Raw genomic sequence first — 18844 nt, forward strand, 5'->3', positions numbered from 1 at the left:
CCCATGATGCTCTCTCTATCTCTAGTTTGGTCCTAAATTGTTCTCTTATCCATAGATCTGGCAAAATTTTTCATGTCTCCTTAATTTGCTTAAGATATCCTTTATGTCTAAAACATAGTAGGTGGGGATGACAGTTCTTTGTTGAGAATAATTAACTATTTTAAGATTAGACATCCAAAAGAACCTCTCTAGTTTAGAAGGAAAATCAGTTCAAATGAGAAATAATGTAGCAAGGAGAAATGGTCACGCTTCTCCACCCATTTAAACTATTCTTGTCTTTACTGTGACTGTCAACAGAAAAAACAATTATTTTGGCCCTGTATTTTTGTCATTAAATAAAAAAAACCTAGCTTTTCCCCCCTACAGCTACACCTTGCCTAGGCAAATCATTTTAGAAGGATTTATGGGAAAAAACATGGACACATGGACAAGTACCCAAAATAGGATCTGTGGGTAAGTAGCCATACCAATGAAACCATAAGGATTATTCAGAGAATAAAAGTATATAAATATTATTTATTGGTTGTTCTCTGGTCTTATTCATGCCACTTCTCCTACTTTACACCCGTCTCTTTAGCTTTTACTCTAGGACTTTGGCTACTGATTGGTGAAAATTCTCTATGACTTCTGTTGCCTCAGAACACAACATATTGCTGTTCTCTCACGGTTTTATTTTTGTTTGTGTCATGATACTCCCTGTGTACCCTTTCTATTTAGTTCTAGCTCTTAAAATAGAAATTAATCAACACTACTATGCCTGGAAAGGACATGCCAATCAATTGATCTTTATGATTTTCTGATCTTCTATTCCCTTATATGTATTATCTTCCCTTATTAAAATAAAAGCTACTTAAGGGCAGAATTGGCTTACAAAAATAAAATTGAATTAAGCACTTACTATTTGAGCTTTTGTTTATGTGGATTTTATTTACCTATATTTACTGTAGTAGAAATTAAGCATCTTAGAATTTTTGTGAAAATAGTTTTGACAGAGGTAGCTAGGTGGTACAATGGATAGAGCACCAGCACTGGATTCAGGAGGACCTGAGTTCAAATCCGGCCTCAGACACATAACACTTACTAGCTGTGTGACCCTGGGCAAGTCACTTAACCCCATTGCCTAGCCAAAAAGAAAGAAAAAGAAAATAGTTTTTACTTTATAGACCTTCCTGAATATGTCTTGAAGATTCCTAAAAGACCCCAGGTCACATTTTGAAGACTGTTGGAAAAGTACTACATTTGAATTTACATCTTGGCTAGACACTTTACTTATCTGGAGTCATTTCCCATCTTTAGGGTCTCAGTTTATCAGTTAGCACAAAGAGGGGATTGGAATATATGTACTCTAAGGTTCTATCTGGTTCTAAAACTTATGATCCTATGAATAGGGCCGTTTATAATAAGGTACTGATTTTGTAGAGCTAAAAATAATTGCAAAAAAGAATTGAACAGGGTCATTTATTTTAAACCACATTCTGAAACTATTTCTTTGCTGAAAACTTGGTTAAGATTGAGTGTATATGTCAGAAATGAATGGACTATAAAACTCATCATTTTGATCATCTTCACATGTGATTTGGATCACTTAGCAGTCAAGTTGGAGAAACACAGAGAATAGAAAAGATCACCTTGCTCTATCTGATTTATAGATGCACGTAGACATAAGCTATGCCTAACTTTAGTAGGACACATCACAAGGCATCTAATACAGATTATTCTAAAATGAATTGTTAAGGGATCATGTCAGATTTTAGAGAGGAAAGAGGTAATCATTAAGAATAAAATAAAAAATGCTTTACCAAATAATCTCATTTTTTTTTCCTGAGGGCAGGAGATAGTTACTAGACTAGTTGATTAGAACAAATCAGTGGAGATTGCACATCTATTCTGCAATGAGGCATGAGAGAAAATCTCTTATGATATTTCTGTTTTTGTTTTGTCATCTGTGCTTGAAGAGGACCAAAATGGTATAATGATGTCGGGGTCGATGTACAGTGTCTCTGGCTGTGGCTGATCATACTGATAAAATTATTGAATAGTAAAAGAATAAAATAGTAAAATGGTAAGGGTGATGCCTTTTAACTCACATATAAATTCGATTTAAGTGAGGCAGAGTTGCATGAAGTTGTCAGTCTCATTCTCTTTCCAAAGTCATTGGAACCCAGTTGCAAGCCAAGTCTGGATGATTGGCAATGACTTTGGTTACAGTGAATGACCTTGGTGTGTTCAGTGTCTGACCAACCTCTAAGTGCTCCATAGAGCCTAATTCCGCTGCCTTCATGGCCCATTAAAACAAAATGTTCACATCCACCTATTCTTCCTGAGAAGTCTTAATATGCTCCTTAACTCACCAATGGTTTTGAAACCCATTGGTTACCCTCAACCAGCTTTAGCCCATCTGGCAAGATAGTTTAGTTGGGTGTAGACACTGAGCATGCCACAATTTCTTGTAGCCACAGGTGAGAGTTTAGTGGCAGGTGGACCTCAAAGGGCTTGGCAGACCTCATAACAAAGGTACTAGTCCTTATTTGGGCACCCCATTTACCCAACATACCCTTGTAGTGGAATTATAAAAATGTAGACTGAAAGGTTTGGTCAGTTCATCCTAGACTTGTAGTCAAGAAGACCTGAGTTCAAATTCTGTATCAGACACTTAGCTATATGACCCTGGGCAAGTCACGCAACATCTTGATCTCAGTTTCCGCATCTGTTAAATGAAGATACTAATAACATTTACCTCACAGGTTCTTGTGAAAATCAATGATATATTTTAAAGAACTTTGCAAACCTGAAAGTAACCTATGTGTGTATATGTGCATATATATGTGTGTGTATATGTACTAGATATAACACACATAATACATAACAAATATATGTAACATGTGTGTATATATGTGTGTGTATTAGCTATTACAAATATTTTTAGCATTGATTCCAACCTGTAGTAAGCCCTCTAGTGAACTGTCATGGGGCACTGCCCTTGGCCCCTTCATATTCAATATTTTTATCAATAATTCATAGATGTCATGCTTAGTGCATTTGATGATGAAGAGTTAGGATGGGTAGTTACTCCATTGGATGAAAAGATCAAGATATTTTAAAAAAAAATTCTTAGCATACCACAACAATGGACCAAATTCAAAAATATGAAATTTAAAAAATAGTATGTAAAACATTGTATTTGTGGGGAGTTACAAAATGAAATGCATAAATAATATGAAGCAGAGAAGAGTGGGTGGTAGTTCAGGTGAAAAAGACCTAGAGATTCTTGCATATTTTATGCTCAATGTGAGAATATCAGGAAGTGGAAATGAAATCAAAGGCTGCTTTGACAGAATAGTTTCTAGAAGACAAAAGCTGATAGTTCCAATCTCTTATTATGAATAGACAATATTTTGACTTTTGCGCCCACTTCTCTGTGTCATAACATGGAAGGAACATCAGACTGATGCATATACAAAGTAGGATGAGTAGGATAGGCAAAGAAGATTTAAGTTGGAAAAGAGAAGACTAGAAGGGGCATGATTCCAATTTTCAGATCCTTGAAGGATGATCAGGAGGGAGAGGAATTAGGACTGTTCTGGTTATCCTGGAAGGAAAAAACCAGGAGCAATGGATGGAAGTTCTAATGAGATATGTTTCAGTTCAACATAAGAAATCAAATAAAAACAAAAATCTTCCTAAAATTAAGGCTATCCTAAAGTTAAAATGAGCTACATGCATCAAAGAAGCAGATAATCATCTCTTGGATATGTTAGGGAAAGAATCCTGAATAGGGTAGAGATTAGATAAGATCTAATTCAGAAAAAAAATTATTTAGTGTCTACTAGGGGCAAGGCACCATGGGAGGTGCTAGCTATACAAAGATAAAAAGTGACATACTCTCTAACTTCAAGGAACTCACAGTTCACTGAGAAAATACCATAGATACACACATAAGTATAATACAATGTAGTGATTATTGTGGAATTGAGAGATCTAGAAAAAATTGCTCTAGAATACTGCTTTTCAAATTTTTTAGCCTCAGGATTCCATTTCACTATTAATAATTATTGAGGACTCCAAAGAACTTTTGCTAATGTTGATCTTATTTATTGACATTTATTATATTAGAAATTAAAAGATCTTAGTGTTATTATGCCAAATATTTTGATCTAGCAACCCCTGAAAGGATCTCAGTGATGACTGTCGGCTCCCAGGACATATTTTGAGAACATTTGCTCTAGAAAAATTTAAAGAGAGAGAGAGAGAGAGAGAGAGAGAGAGAGAGATACAGGAACAGAGAGATAGAGACCTTAGGAATTATTTTGTCCAAACTACTCATTTTTTTTAGTTAAGGAATCTAAGTCTAAGAAAGATTACATCACTGGCCCAAAGTCACAAAGGAGATTATATAGCAGAGCCATGATTCAAACTCAGTTTTCCATAACCAAGTCTAGTCCTTTAGCTTTTTCCCAAAACCCTTACTGACAGTAGTAAATGCTTCAATCACCACAAATTCATTACTCTTGAACAAGCAAACCTATATTTATTTGATTGTTTTCTATTTTCAAACTTGCCAGTTAACCTATGTTGAGTCAAATTTCTTTAGGTCTATAAGTTTTGTTTTGTTTTGTTTTTGGGAGGGGAAAGGGATTCAAGCTCTCCATTTTTTTTCTTTTTCTTTTTTTTGTTAAGCCATCCAAAACAAGATCATTTACAACCTAAAACTAGTTGGCATAGAGTACCAGTACTGAATTCTTTGTATCTCACCCACTAAATCCTTACATAGAGTCTCTTGTCCCACTTGAACCCCCAGGGGAAAAACAAAACAAAACGAAGAAAATAAAAATCCAGTAAAGTTCATGGGATAGCACAGAAATATATTATAATAACAATTCCTGGACTTGTATTCTATCTGAAAATCTGATGGAATTTTTGTTTCTAAGTTTCTGGATTTTAGAACCAGCCACTTAACTTCATTTGTTGGTTAAAATTTCAGAAGCTCAAGTGAAAAAAAGAAAAACAAATGACATGCCTCTGCTCCAGAATTTATATGATAAAATGCCAATTTATCATAATGACAAATTGATTGCAGAATCCCAATGAAGGAAAAAAAAACTAAAAATTTTTTTTCGTTTGTGCCAACTCTCTGATTGTTATTTAAACTATCCTCCCCTTGCTTAGAGCTACAAAAATATTTTTAGCAGCTTTTTTTGTTGTGGTAAAGAATTGGAAATTGAGAGGAAGTTTATCAACTGGGGAATGGCTGCAGAAATTGTGGTAAATTGTTGTAATGGAATACAACTGTGCTGTTAGAAATAATAAAGGAGATGTTTCAGATAAATTTGGGAAGACCCATATGAACTGATGCAAAATGAAGTAAGCAGAACCAGGAAAACATTGTACACAGTAGGAGCAATATTATAACAACAATCAAATGAAAGACTTAGCTACTCTGATCAATACAGTGCTCCAAGGTAATTCTGAAGCAGTCAGGATTAAAAAAATGCTATATACCTCGAGAGAGAACTGATGAACTCTTAAGTGAAGATTGAAGCATATTTTTTTCCATTTTTTTCTTTTTCTTTTTCTTTTTTTTTTTTTTTGCAATATGGCTCATAGGGAAATGTGTTTTGTATGACTTCACATGTGCAGTTAATTTCATATTGCTTGCCTTAATGGATGGGGGAAGGGTGAAAGGGAGAGAATTTGGATCTCAACATTTTAAAAATAAAGGCTCTAAATAAATAAATGATAAATAGGATAACTGTCCCAGGCATTTTTCTACTCTTCTTTCAGCCCACCCCAAGATGAGAGTTTAAGTAAAGTGAAATTCTCTGAAGCCCTTGAATTTAGCCCTTTTATTTTGTTAAAGTATGTAAAAAGGATGTGTCTAATGTACCTTTAATCAGAATGAATGGAAATTAGAAATGATAGATAGAAAAGAGTTAGATAATTTTTCCAATTACCATTTGAGCTTTGTGCCTCTGATCCTGCTTCTGATAACACTGCCCCTTTAAGCAGGAGTAGAGACTACTCTCATGACATCCTCAACTTCCTTATCAACCTGCTGTAAAAGTCTAACATAGCAAACTGTCAATGATAGAGCTATGCTCCTCTGATATTCCTGGTAATGGACAATTCACACTAGCTCTTATACTTTCCCTTTACCTCAGTCTATAGATCTCACTGCTTTCCTGTTTAATATGACTGTTCTAAGTTCCTCCCACTCTCTCTGGTTTGAGCTTCAGCCTTGGCTTTGACTCAGACCACTGCTTTATTAACCCCATTCCTGGTTCCAGTGCTCAGCTTTTCTCTTGACTGCCAGAAGCTAGGACTTGTAACCCTTGACTGTCTGAAGTTCATTCATTGAACATGACACTTTGGCCGTATCCTCTCTGTGCTACGTACATTTTTTTTGTTCTCTACTATGTGCTACATAAAACCTTAGAAAGGAGAATAACAAACACGTGTGAAAGGTATACGGCAATTTGGTGCCCAGGGGACTATAGGACAGTGATATCTTGCTCCACCCAACCCTTTTCAGTTTTGTTCCAGATGTGATTTGCTTGGACCCAGACTGGACCACGGGCTTCATGGGAGTTGAAAGGAATTTCCTCACCACAACTCTACCTAACTCTTTCATTATTACTAAATGGAACCCCTGGGATGATTTGCAAGGACCCACATTGGCAACCAAGAATATGACAAGAATTAAAAGGAATTTTGTGACTATAATCCACCATATGAATGTATATTTATGGTGGAACCTTTCTTGACATTTATTTCCATATGTTGTTTCATTAAAGGCTTCAGTTTTATCACTTTTTTGTTTTGTTTTGTTGTTTTGCCTTTAAGTTATTTGCTTTCCACGTGATTTAAATTAAAATATGCACATCAATTAGGGCATGTGAGTCATGGTGTTGAGTAGATGTTGAGCTATAACCGTGCTTCAAATCTGAGTAACATCTAGGGGATTTGTGAGGTGAGGAGTTGGGACGACAGTGCGCATGATTCCAGAATCATGAAGTTCTTGTTACCATCTGTTCTCTTTGACTACACGGACATGTTAAAATGTATCACACATGAGAGGCCTTTGAAAAGTGCTATTTCTTGAAGTTAAGAAGTATGTTTATTCAGTGGAACTAAGAATGAAAGGAGGGAAGAAGGAAGAAATTAAAGGGAAAAAAATCTGTAGCTAAAACTTTGAAGTTGAGAATGACAAAAAAAAATTGAGTACTATGTTTGTTTAAAATACATAACAAAGCCCAATTTTAAGATCTTATGATCCTTCACCCGAAAGGGTATAAACCTACAAGTTTTTTACTTTCCATACTCCATACTTTGACTCCTGCCATAGACTAGGACCGATTTGGACTCCTTAGTCCTGCCTGACCCCATCCAGGAGGATAAATCAGATCTGGAAGACCCCACTCCATAAACTATGGGCTGTGAACACAGACTATGTTATTATCCTATCACTGACACACAGGAGACCTTTTGAAAGACTAAGCCACCCAAATCTTGGAAAGGTATCACTTGGCAGCTGTTCTCCACTGACAAAACATGCACATGCTGGACCCAATCACCTTTTTTTCTCTTACTCTAGAATGATTTTTTTTTAACTATACCACCGTCCCACCCCCATCAGTGACTATGTCCAGCCTTTGCTATTTCTACTCACTCTGTCAGCCCACCTACTCTGTGATTTGTTCCATTTTTATTTCCTGTCAGAGTTTGACCAGCATAGTGTTATATAAAACCCTATTAAATATTTCTGCTGGTCCTCTTCCACTTATCAGTGGTTAAGATAGCTTTGCAGACTTCTGTTAAGAGTGACTTGTATATAACCAGTGAGTCCTGCTTTGGGCCCCTGCTCCCTTTCAAGTCAATTCAGTCAGAGATCACTGATAGAGAATCTTCAACAGTAACAGGTTTCACAAACTCTCTAGTGTTCTCCTTTGAAATCTACATTTACTTGGATATAAAGAAGTGTATTGGGCCATGATATGTCCCCCCCACTTCCCAAAGCCCCCAAATAAATTAAATTCCTCTCTAATAGTCATTTAAATAATCCAAATACTATTGAAGGACACTTTAGGGAATAGCTCCTCCAGAAAGTAACTTCTACAACTCAAAAAAAAAAAAAATCAGGCAGTTGAAGCTATGTGCCTTAAGCATTAGGAAAATGAGTTCCTTTAAAATAAGTCCCAAGATGCTCAAATGGAGAAAGCAGTTAAGGACTGACTAATTTCATCTCCTTTCAATAAATATGATTGAATGGGATGATGTGATATCAGTCTTCTTTTGTAGATTGAGGACTCCTTCCCTGGAACAGCCCTGTACTCTTATAGGTGAGCTTTCTCTTTCTCTTTTTCTTCATCTTTCTGTTACAGGCCATCACATCATTTTCTGGCTATCTCTAATCTGCCCCCCCCACCACCTTTTTTAACTTTCTTTTATGTGTTGTCTTTCCCATTAGAATATAAGCTTTTTGGAGGCAGGACTGTCTTACTTGCTTGTTTCTATCTGAATCTTCAATGCTTAGCACAGTGCCTGGCCTATAAGTTCTTCATTATTTATCTGTTCTCTCTCTATCTTTGTTTCTCTCTGTCTCACTCTCTCTGTCTGTATCTCCGCAACTCCCCCCCCCCAAGATGATAACTAAGAAATCTAGTTCTAATATCCAATTGCGTGAGAAATATAATTGGTCTTTTGGTGAGCTATCAGTAATAATAGTGTTAATTTACATTTATATAGCTCTGTGCAGTTTCAAAGGTGCTTTTGTTGCTGTTCTACTCTGAGATATGCTGGGAATATAATTCACCTGTGTAAATAAGTCTTTCCTCTCCAAAATAAATTACATGAAAATTGGGTTTGATGTCATTTTCCTAAAAGTTGTCTCGCAACATTCAAATAGCAGAGTATTAGAGGGCATTTGGGGCCTGTTAGATTTTTCCTGTACAAATCATTTGCATGTATATAGGGCCATATGTGTCATGCCCAATCATTTTAACTGAATTCACTAATCTAGCAATTCAATAAGGCATTCTGTCTTGTAGTTTGTGTCCAATTAGCTAGGATCACATAGTGATTGAATGTTTATCCAGAAAAATTCAATATGACAAACATTTTTTGAATGCCTATCCTAAAAGAAAGATTTTATGCTAGAACTATGGGCAGAAGAATAAATGAAATATGATATTTGTCTTTGAAGAGCTTATCATCTTGTAAGGAGATGTCAGAAGATCCATAATAGCTTGCCTTAGGAGGCAATATGGTAGTGTGAAAAGATCCCTAAATCACATCAAAATCCTTGAAATCTGCTCTTGCTCTGACAAAAATTTGTTAGAGGGCAGTCATGTGGTGTTCTGAAAAGAGTGTTGGAACTGGAGTCATAGGAAATGAATTCGAATTATTACTTTGCATTTACTATTTGCATGACTGTAGACAAATTCCTTAATCTCTCTGGCACTCAGCTTCATCATCAGTAAAAGTGCTTCTATAGCTGTTATCGCCTTAAAGGCCCCATAGTTTTTATTATTGAATAACTGTGCTGTAATTAACTAGGCTGAAGACTACTTAGCTTGTAACAATGTCCTACATTTGTACTGCACTATTAAAAAGTGCTTTCACATCCATTATTTGAGGTACTATTTCTGGTTTTGCATGCTGTTTGGCAGGAAGGTGTACACACGTGTTAGGAGGAAATGCACGTTCTGATGGAAATATTATACATTGTTTTGGAAGGATCAAGAAAAGGAGCCTGGGAAAAATGATGAGACTGGTGGAAACTGTTGAGAGGAAGGGAAGGGGAAGGGAGAGGAGGGATATACATATTTTGCTGTTTAAATCTGCAACAATGAAACAGAAGTTCAGTATGATGCAAGGAAGTTGAAGCTGGGACTATCGCACTATATAAAAGTCTTTTTTAAAAAGTCAGACATCTTTACCCACATGAAAGTAACTTTTGATAATGGAAAATGCTCTCAGTCATTCTGGTCTCAAGCACTTAATGCTAAAGGCAGTCATGCAAAGCAGGGGAGATAAGACTTAAAAGCTTGTGCCTACATAGTGTTGTAACCTTTGGGCACAATGGTGAGGCTGTCAGTAAACTGTAACCCAACAGTTACCCGCAAGTGTCCCCGTCTTGTCCTTTCTTCTTTGCTGCCTCCCATCAGCAACCTCACTAAGTGCCTACTTGAGCTGTGGCTACAGTTACATAAAGCCTTTTAGGAAACTTCACTTCAGACAGATGTTTAACCTCAGGGCCCTAAAGGGATAGCACTGCCAGTTGCTAGGCCTGTCGAATAATTTTACATCTACAATCATGCTAATGCAGTCTGACACAAAAGAGAGTTTTTACAGCCAGCCAGACCTGTTAGACAAACAAAGTGCATCAGCGGAATATGTGGCAAAACTCATTTGTTCACAGGATACAACTCAAGCTGCCATCAGAAAGAGTGTTGCCCAGTTCTCCTGCTTTGACAAGCTCTCAGAAAGGAAGGTCATACAATTAGTATTAAGCAAACCGCTCATTTCTTTATGGGTTTTTAGTTTCCTATTTTTTTAAATAATACAATCAAGAAATGAAAGAGTTTCAAAAGAAGGATTGTGGTAGCAAAATAGAAGTTGTTTCTCACTTGTTACCTTCAGGGTTAATAAGAAAAATAACATTTAAGAACTTAACACAATGGTGAGTTTAGAGTCAATGCAGTCTAGTAGACAAGACATTGATTTTGATCTCAGAAGACTTGATTTCAAACCTTGGTTCTGCCACTTACTACTTCTGACCTTTGACAATTTAATCCTTTTGACTCTGTTTCCTCCTCAACAAACTTTACTCTCCATATTGCTTTTTGGACAATATTTAGGGGTTAGACTAGATGACCTCTAAAGTACCTTCTACTAAGATATGATTTGGGAAGCTCATTTATTCCAGGTGAAACTTAAATCATGGAATATTAGTGCTATAATATACGGTAGAGTTCATGGTGTTCTCCAAAATGAAAACTATGGAATGACCTCACAGAGGCCATGGATTGATCCTTCCAAAGAGTATGTAATTATCAAATTATAGAATGAGAAGAATGACACGACAGTCCTCCATCCTTGTCCAATCATGAATTTGTTTCCTAAATTACCAACCCCTTTCTTCTGCCACCTTGATCTCTCTCATGACTGGTTTTACATTGTTGAATCTGGAGGGGGACCCTTTGTTCAAGAAAGATACATGCTAACTTGATCTAGACACCTGCAGCTACTGTAGTTGTAGTAGTACAGAATAAGTACCATTTATTCACCCCCTCCTTTACCCCCCAGCAAGCATCTGCCTAACTTATCTCTTGGATCTATCTATATCTCTGCTCCAGTGCAGTGGGTATTAAGTCCCTCTCCTACCCTCTTCACAAATACACTTTTCCTTTTTCTGTAGGAAACAGTGAGTAGTACCATAGAACTGTCATAGATGGATTGTGATTACATTATTACTCTCCCTCAAACCTATGCCTCTTCTGAATTTACATTTTTCCAGGGAGAGTATAACCATACTTAAGGTTCTCCACTTCTTTCTTATCTTAACTCCTCATGAAATTGAAATTATCCCCTTCAAAGTTACCAATTAATCTCTTAATTGCCATAGCTAATGGTCCTTTCTCAATCTTCATTCATCTTAACATTTCTGAAGCAATTAACACTTTTCTACCCTTTCCTCCTGTATATTCATACATTGCTGTCCTACTAGGTGTTCAAGGAGGATCAGCATCTCTGATGTGAGAGACTGACAAGCCCTTTTCAGGGCTGCTCATCACCTTTGATGTCTACCTAACACTCAATTCTCACCTGTGGCTCTGAGAACCTATAGCATGTGTAGCAGCCACATCCCTGTAAACCATCTCAGCAGTCAGGTTAAACCAGATTGAGGGTAACCAAATGATCTCAAACCCATCAGTGAGTTAATGGGGTATCTACCCCAAGCATGTGAAAACTGCTCCTGGCAGAATGGGTGGATGAGAACAATTTGTTCCAATGGCCATGAAGGAGCTGAAGCAGGCACTGTAGAGAGTGTTTAGAACTTGGTCAAACATCAAAGATTCCAAGGTTGTCCACTGCATCTCAGGCCATTGCCCATTGTTCTAACTTTTTTCTTGCCCCTAGACTTCAATGACTCTGTAAGACACAGTAAAGCTGATAACTTTGTGCAACTCTGCTTCACTTAAATCCAGTTTACTCATGAGTTAAGATATCACACCATGATGTTACTAGTCCTCTTTGGAAAATGGACAAACAGCTGTCTGATCCTTCCTTCTCCCTCTCCTTTGCAAGATAATCATCCATATTATGTTTCTGGCAATCAAGTTAGGCCTTTCCAAATAATCTGTCCTATGTTCTCTTCTTTTCTCTTAGTATACTTTCTCATTTGGTTACCTCATTATCTTCTATGGATTTAGTAATTATGTTATTCTTATGACTCACCATATATATGTGTGTATATGTGTGTATACACACACATGTGTAATATATACATTTATATACACATAGAGATACATATAAATATACACACATATACACACATACACACATTGTGTGTGTGTACATCTGTGTGTAGCACAGAACCTATATTCTAGTGGAGGAAGATCATAAAACAGCTACAAAGGGGTGGAGCAAGGAAAGTATCTACATGAAGGGAAAGGTAGAATGTTGTTTTTTTTTTTTTGGTGAAGGGATGGACAAGAGAAAAGTGAGCATGAATGGCCTGGGTACTTCTTGAATAGGAGTCTCAGGGAAGAACTCACCAATCAGACAATGGTGCTGAAAGATCAAATTTTAAAATAAATAAATATGAAATTTCATCTGTTTTTTAAAGCCCATCACCTTCTTGCCTTTTCCTACCTTTCTAGTCTTCTTATACTTTACTTTTCTTCACATACTCTACATCCAAAGACTGACCTCTGTGTTGTTCTTTGCATTAGACTCTCCATCTCCTGGCTGTGTGTCTTTTTATTGGCTGTCCCCTATGCCACAAATGCTCTCTTTCCTTATTTTTACTTTTTGGTTGCCCTCAGTTCCTGACTGAGCTATTGCAATAAGTGATACATGAGGTGATGTGGGCCTGAACTAGACTGGTGGCAGTGTCAGAGGAGAGAAGGGGCCATATTCAGGAGATGTTGCCAAGGGGAAATCAGTAGGTCTTGGCAGCAGCTTGGATGTGAGGAGAAAACAAGAAAATTTGACTCCTAAGGCTGCAAACCTGAGTGACAGGTGGATGGTGTTGCCCTCTTCAGTAAAAGGGAAGGCTGAGGGGGTAGGTGGTAGGGACAGGGGCTTAAGGGGAAAGATACTGAGTTCTATTTTGTACATATTGAGTTTAAGATGTCTAATGGACATCCAGTTTGGTAAGTCAGAAAAGCAGTTGAAGATGCGAGATTAGAAGTCAGCAGAGAGCTTGGTAGAAGACACGTATATTTGAGAATCATCAGCCTAAAGATGATAACAGAATCCATGGAAACTAATGGGATCACCATGCGAAGCAGTATACAGGGAAGAGCACCTACAACAGACTCCTGAGAGGTACTTATGATTAAAAGGCATGATTTGGAAAAAAGATCCAGAAAAGGACACCGTGGGAGGAACAGTCAAATAGGTAGGAAGAAAGCCAGGGAAAAGTGGTGTTCCAAAAACCTAGAAAGAAGAGAGTATGAACACACTGGATGTAAAGTAATGGGGAAGAGAGGTAGTGTCATCTGATGTGGATGAGGCTCCACATAAAAGGATGCACTTGAGTTGAAATTAAAAAAAAACAGATTTGAAGAAGAAGAAGGTAGAAGAGAGGGCATCTGGGTATGAGGGAGAGCCTGGGCAAAGACATGGAAACAGAAAATGGAGTAATCCATGTGGAATAATAAGAAGGACAGTCTGACAGTACTAGAGTGCATTAAGGAGAATGTTAAGTGAATGGCTAGAAAGGTAGGTTGGCGTCAGGTTGAGAGGAGCTTTAAATGCCCAACAGAAGACTTCATAATAAATTTTGGAAGTTGTAGAGAGTCACTGGTTTTATTGAATAGCAGAAGAATACAGTCAGACCTGCACTAGGAAAATTACATTGGCAGCAATATAAAGGACATGTTTGGGTAAGGAAAATTAGATAGAGATACATTAGCATATACATGTATATCAATATGGATATTGCAATGGATATTAACATATCAAATGTATATAACATGCATATTTGTACATATAATATAATGTAACATATATACAATATATAATAAAACATATATAGTTATTGTTGTTCAGTCATTTTCAGTTCAGTGACTCTTCATGACCCCACTTGAGGTTTTTTTGGCAAGAATACTGGAATGGCTTGCCACTTCCTTCTCCAGTTAATTTCACAGATAAGGGAACTGAGACAAACAGGGTTAAGTGACTTGCCCAAGGTCACATAGCTAGTAAATGTCTGAAGCTGGCACGAACTCAGGTCTTCCTGACTCCAGGCCCAGTGTTCTATCTACTGTACCACCTCACTGTCCTACCTATATATACTATATGTAATAAAATATATCATAAATTCATATATCAATATATGCATAGACATACATATGGAAATATGCACAGAAATATATATAGGTGGAGACATAGCAAGGTAGATACAGATATACTAGATGTAGATAGGTATATGTATGTATAGATAAAGATGTAGAGATTAACAAACATATAAATAAAATATATAATGTGTGTACATAATATCATAATGTTATAACATGCAGCACACCCTATTATTCATAATAAAATATATAATATGTACATATATACATATAGATAGATATATAGACATATTTTATACCTACTATATGGAAGAACCTGTGCTAAATGCCACGAATAAAAAGATGCAAAATGACTCAGTCTCTGACATCAAGGAGCTTACAGACCAATGAGAGGGGACAACATTATATGCACAATGACATATGATATGAGGTAAAATGAAATGGGACAGGAGAGACAAAGTGCTATAGGCCAGACGGCAACTGAAAATTGATCATGAAAGTGTATTCTCTAATTGTGCGCACTTACTGAATAAGACATCCCTGCCTGGGTCCTCCATATTGTGACAAGGCTCAACCTTGCTGTTTACTATTCACTACTGGCTTATCTTCTAGCCTACCCCACCCCTCCCCAATCACTGGCTGCCCAGCCATCTGAGGTTGATAATTTGCCTGAATTTATTCCTTATTTGTTAGCATACTGTTACCCTCTTTCCATCCCAATGATGCTGAACGCCTCATGTCATTGTCTAAAACCTGTTCCCCAAACCTCATGGAATACTTCCTCATTTCCATCATCCTCAATCTGATCCCTTCATTGTCCCAATACAGGTCTACTCAACCTTGTTATTGTTGTCTCCCAAATGCCTGCTCCATATTAACAGAATTAATTTTATCTTAACCCTTTTCATTTTTCACTCCTTCCATCTTCTTGCACTTACTGAAACCTGGATATTTTCTGATAATACAGAACTTAAATGGATAGGAATGGGAGAATTTCAGCATCACAATAACACAAGCCTATGCTCCAACCACAGATGACTCATTGGAAAAGACCCTGACATTGAGAAAGATTGAAGGCAAAAGGAGAAGGGTACAGCAGTGGATGAGATGGATAGATAATGTCGTAGGAGCAACATACATGAGGTTGGAGACAATTTGGGAGATAGTGGAGGATAGAAGGTCCATAAGGCCATTAAGAGTTGGACATGACTGAAAGACTGAACAACTACAGGAAACAGGAGAAATCAAAATCAAGTAGGAATAGGACAAGATACATATCATGCCTCTCATCAGGACTGCCACTGGAGTTGCATTGAGGATACTTTCAGAGGGCCTGCCAAAAATGAGCTTATATCTCAATATTTTTGTTAAACTATGAAAAATGATTGTTTTATTCACCTGTGCAAGTCTGCAGTATGTTTTTATAACAGGATATGGACTTTTCCCAGGACTTTTTTTTTTATTAATTCTATTGAACAAAATGAAAAAAAAAAATGTTGCTTTTTCCTATACAAATAATACTTAACATTTTTAGACAGTGACTTAAAGCTTGCAAGTTGCTTTTTCTACACTGTCTCTTTCGAGTCTTACAACCACTCTGGGTGTCAATATTGCAGGTATTGTGACTTCCCTTTTATAGATGAAGAAAACCAAGAGTAAGCGAGGTAGAACTATCTTGCCTATAATCATGTCAACTGCAAGTGTAAGTGATTGAATTTGAACTCATGGTGTCTGCATTTAGAGTCCAGCACTCTGTCCACTACTGTAGGCTGTCTCTCAGAGCTTTATATATTGCTTTAACATTTTTGTTGCACTTCGCATACATTGTCTCATTTGTGCCTTATCTATAAAATTAATGAGTTGGACTATATGACCTCTAATGTTCCTTCCAACTGTTACCATTCTGTGATTCTGTGATCATAATTTCCTTGTCTGCCAGATGCTTGCCCTTCTCTGAATTCACCTTCCAGGCTAGAATACAGAAGTTCCTACAACTTCAGTTTAGCTTGGATAGTGCAGACTACTCAGATACAAGCAAATATCAAAGAATTCCACTAGAAGCCTTTTTCACCATGAAAAGTAGGATAACAGTGTCAGAAGACTGTGGTTATGAAACAGGTAACTGAATTTCCCATTACCTTCCACTCTCAACTTACTTGTCATAAATCAGTGTTGCTACAGATAAGGTTTGCCCAGGTGAGATCCAAGTCTCCTGTGGAAGATATCATAAAAAAACATTATACTGCATTTTGCTTGGAACACTGAAATGAAAGGCTCCAGGGAAGTTGGTACATATGCCTCCTTCTGAGCACCTAGGAGCAAAAACTAGAGTTAAGTTTTGCTTTGCTTTAACTCTAAAATGCTCTAAATTGAATGTGACAATTTACTTATGGTAGAGGAAACTACTCTGAAACCTGACATTTATGTGAGTTTTTCCTTTTCTTTTTTTTTTTTTAAGGCAGTTAAACATACATCAAACTACTCCCCAATTTCACAGAGTGGGGGACAAATAGCACAACATTAGACATCCAATGTCTCCAAAGCTATCATCAAAATAAAACTACAAACCTTAGAATATTTTTTGTAATGAGAAATTCCTTTTCTTTAAGTAGTGTACAATGTTTATATCTGAATATATGTTAATGCCTCATTTTTTTTTCCTAGCATTGTCATGAAATTAACATTTAGCCCAAGAAGTAAAATTTCCAAGTTGTAGAAGTTTATCCCTGTAAGTTATACCACATTTTTAAAAATGTCAACCACTTTTTATCAAAATCTTTCTAAAATGTATTACAGACTTCCTTGCCTTCTTAAAGGATACTGAACAAAATTTAACTTTTTTCTTGATGACTCAGGGGAGTTATCATGGACATGAGTTCTTAAGATATGGAATTAGAAGTAACTTTTATCATTTCATAACTGAAGAAACTGAGGCTCCGGTTGCAAAGAGTGGGACCAGAGCTCCAAACCAGGTCCTCTGACTCTAAGCTCACTGGTCTTTTGGTGTAGTTGTGTAAGCAAATGGTTAAATACCGGGAAGATAATAGTCATTACAAGTGGGCTTTCTCCTTTGGTCATCAAGGCAGCAAAAGTGGAAGGAATATTTCTGCAATGTCAGATAAAGGTATTTCCTTGAAAGAACTTGGGACTATGGAGTGGGACTGAGGCTATCCAATGTCAATTTCCTAATACACTCTTACTTTCACTATAATGAATCACTTTCCTAACAACTCCCCTCTCGTATTAACAATAGGAAGCATTAACATAGCCCCTTAAAGTTTTCAGATCATTTTAATAAATGCTATCTACCTCTGATCCTCACAACAACCCTGTGAGGGAGGTGTTGTTATTATACTCATTTTATAATCGAGGAAACTGAGGGAAAGAGATTAGGTGACTTGCCTAGAATCAGAGATCTAGTAAGTGTCTGATGTAGAATTTGAATTCTGCCTTTCCTAATACCAAGCTCTGCACTTAATAACTATGTCATCCAGCTGCCTCTAACCTGCAGTTCCAGAAAAACAGACACTATTTTTTCCTCTGATTCTAATCTCCCTTCTACTTATATTCTGAATCTGACACTTTTCCACCTTCTTGGGTCATTGCTCTGATGATTATTCCTGTCTTCTCTAGTATCTTCAATTTCTCCTTATTTTCCTCTTTTCTTTTTTCCTGCTTTCAAATGTGCTATTATTTTATCCATTTATTTACTTACTCTTCCATTTATTTATTTACTAATTTGTTTTTAATGTATCAAGGAATAGATATTCCAATTCAATGAAGACCAATTATTGTATGTAGAACTATTTCAAACATACAAAATGCTACTTGACAACACTCAAAATTGAAAGCAACTGATATCATGCTAAGAAATATATATACACATACTATACATTAAATATAATATGTATATATACATATATATGCAATACTTGATTTATAAAAAAATTGACTTGGTGAAAATGATTCTGTAAATATTCGATCTGGTGCATATTGTTTTGAAAATAAACATACATACACACAGTTCTTCCTTAACTTTGTGGCAATTCTTTTTCTTTAGCTTTATTTCTCATAATTCCTTTTCACTACCATGGGGGAACTTACTACCTTGCCAGGAAAATAAGGTAAACATATAATAACAATAATACAAATTAGAATGCCTGGGGTAGGAGCTTTGTCTCTGGAGGCAGAAGATCTGGGTTCAGTTCTCACTATGTGACCTTGGGTAAGTCATTTAACTTGCTTGGGCCTCACTCTCCTCATGTAGAATGAAGGAACTGGACTAGAAGCCCTTTGAGATCTCTCTGGCTATAGAGCAT

This window comes from Phascolarctos cinereus, unplaced genomic scaffold (assembly GCF_003287225.1).
Source record: "Phascolarctos cinereus isolate Bilbo 61053 unplaced genomic scaffold, phaCin_HiC Scaffold_3;HRSCAF=262, whole genome shotgun sequence".
NCBI classification, from domain to species: Eukaryota; Metazoa; Chordata; class Mammalia; order Diprotodontia; family Phascolarctidae; genus Phascolarctos; species Phascolarctos cinereus.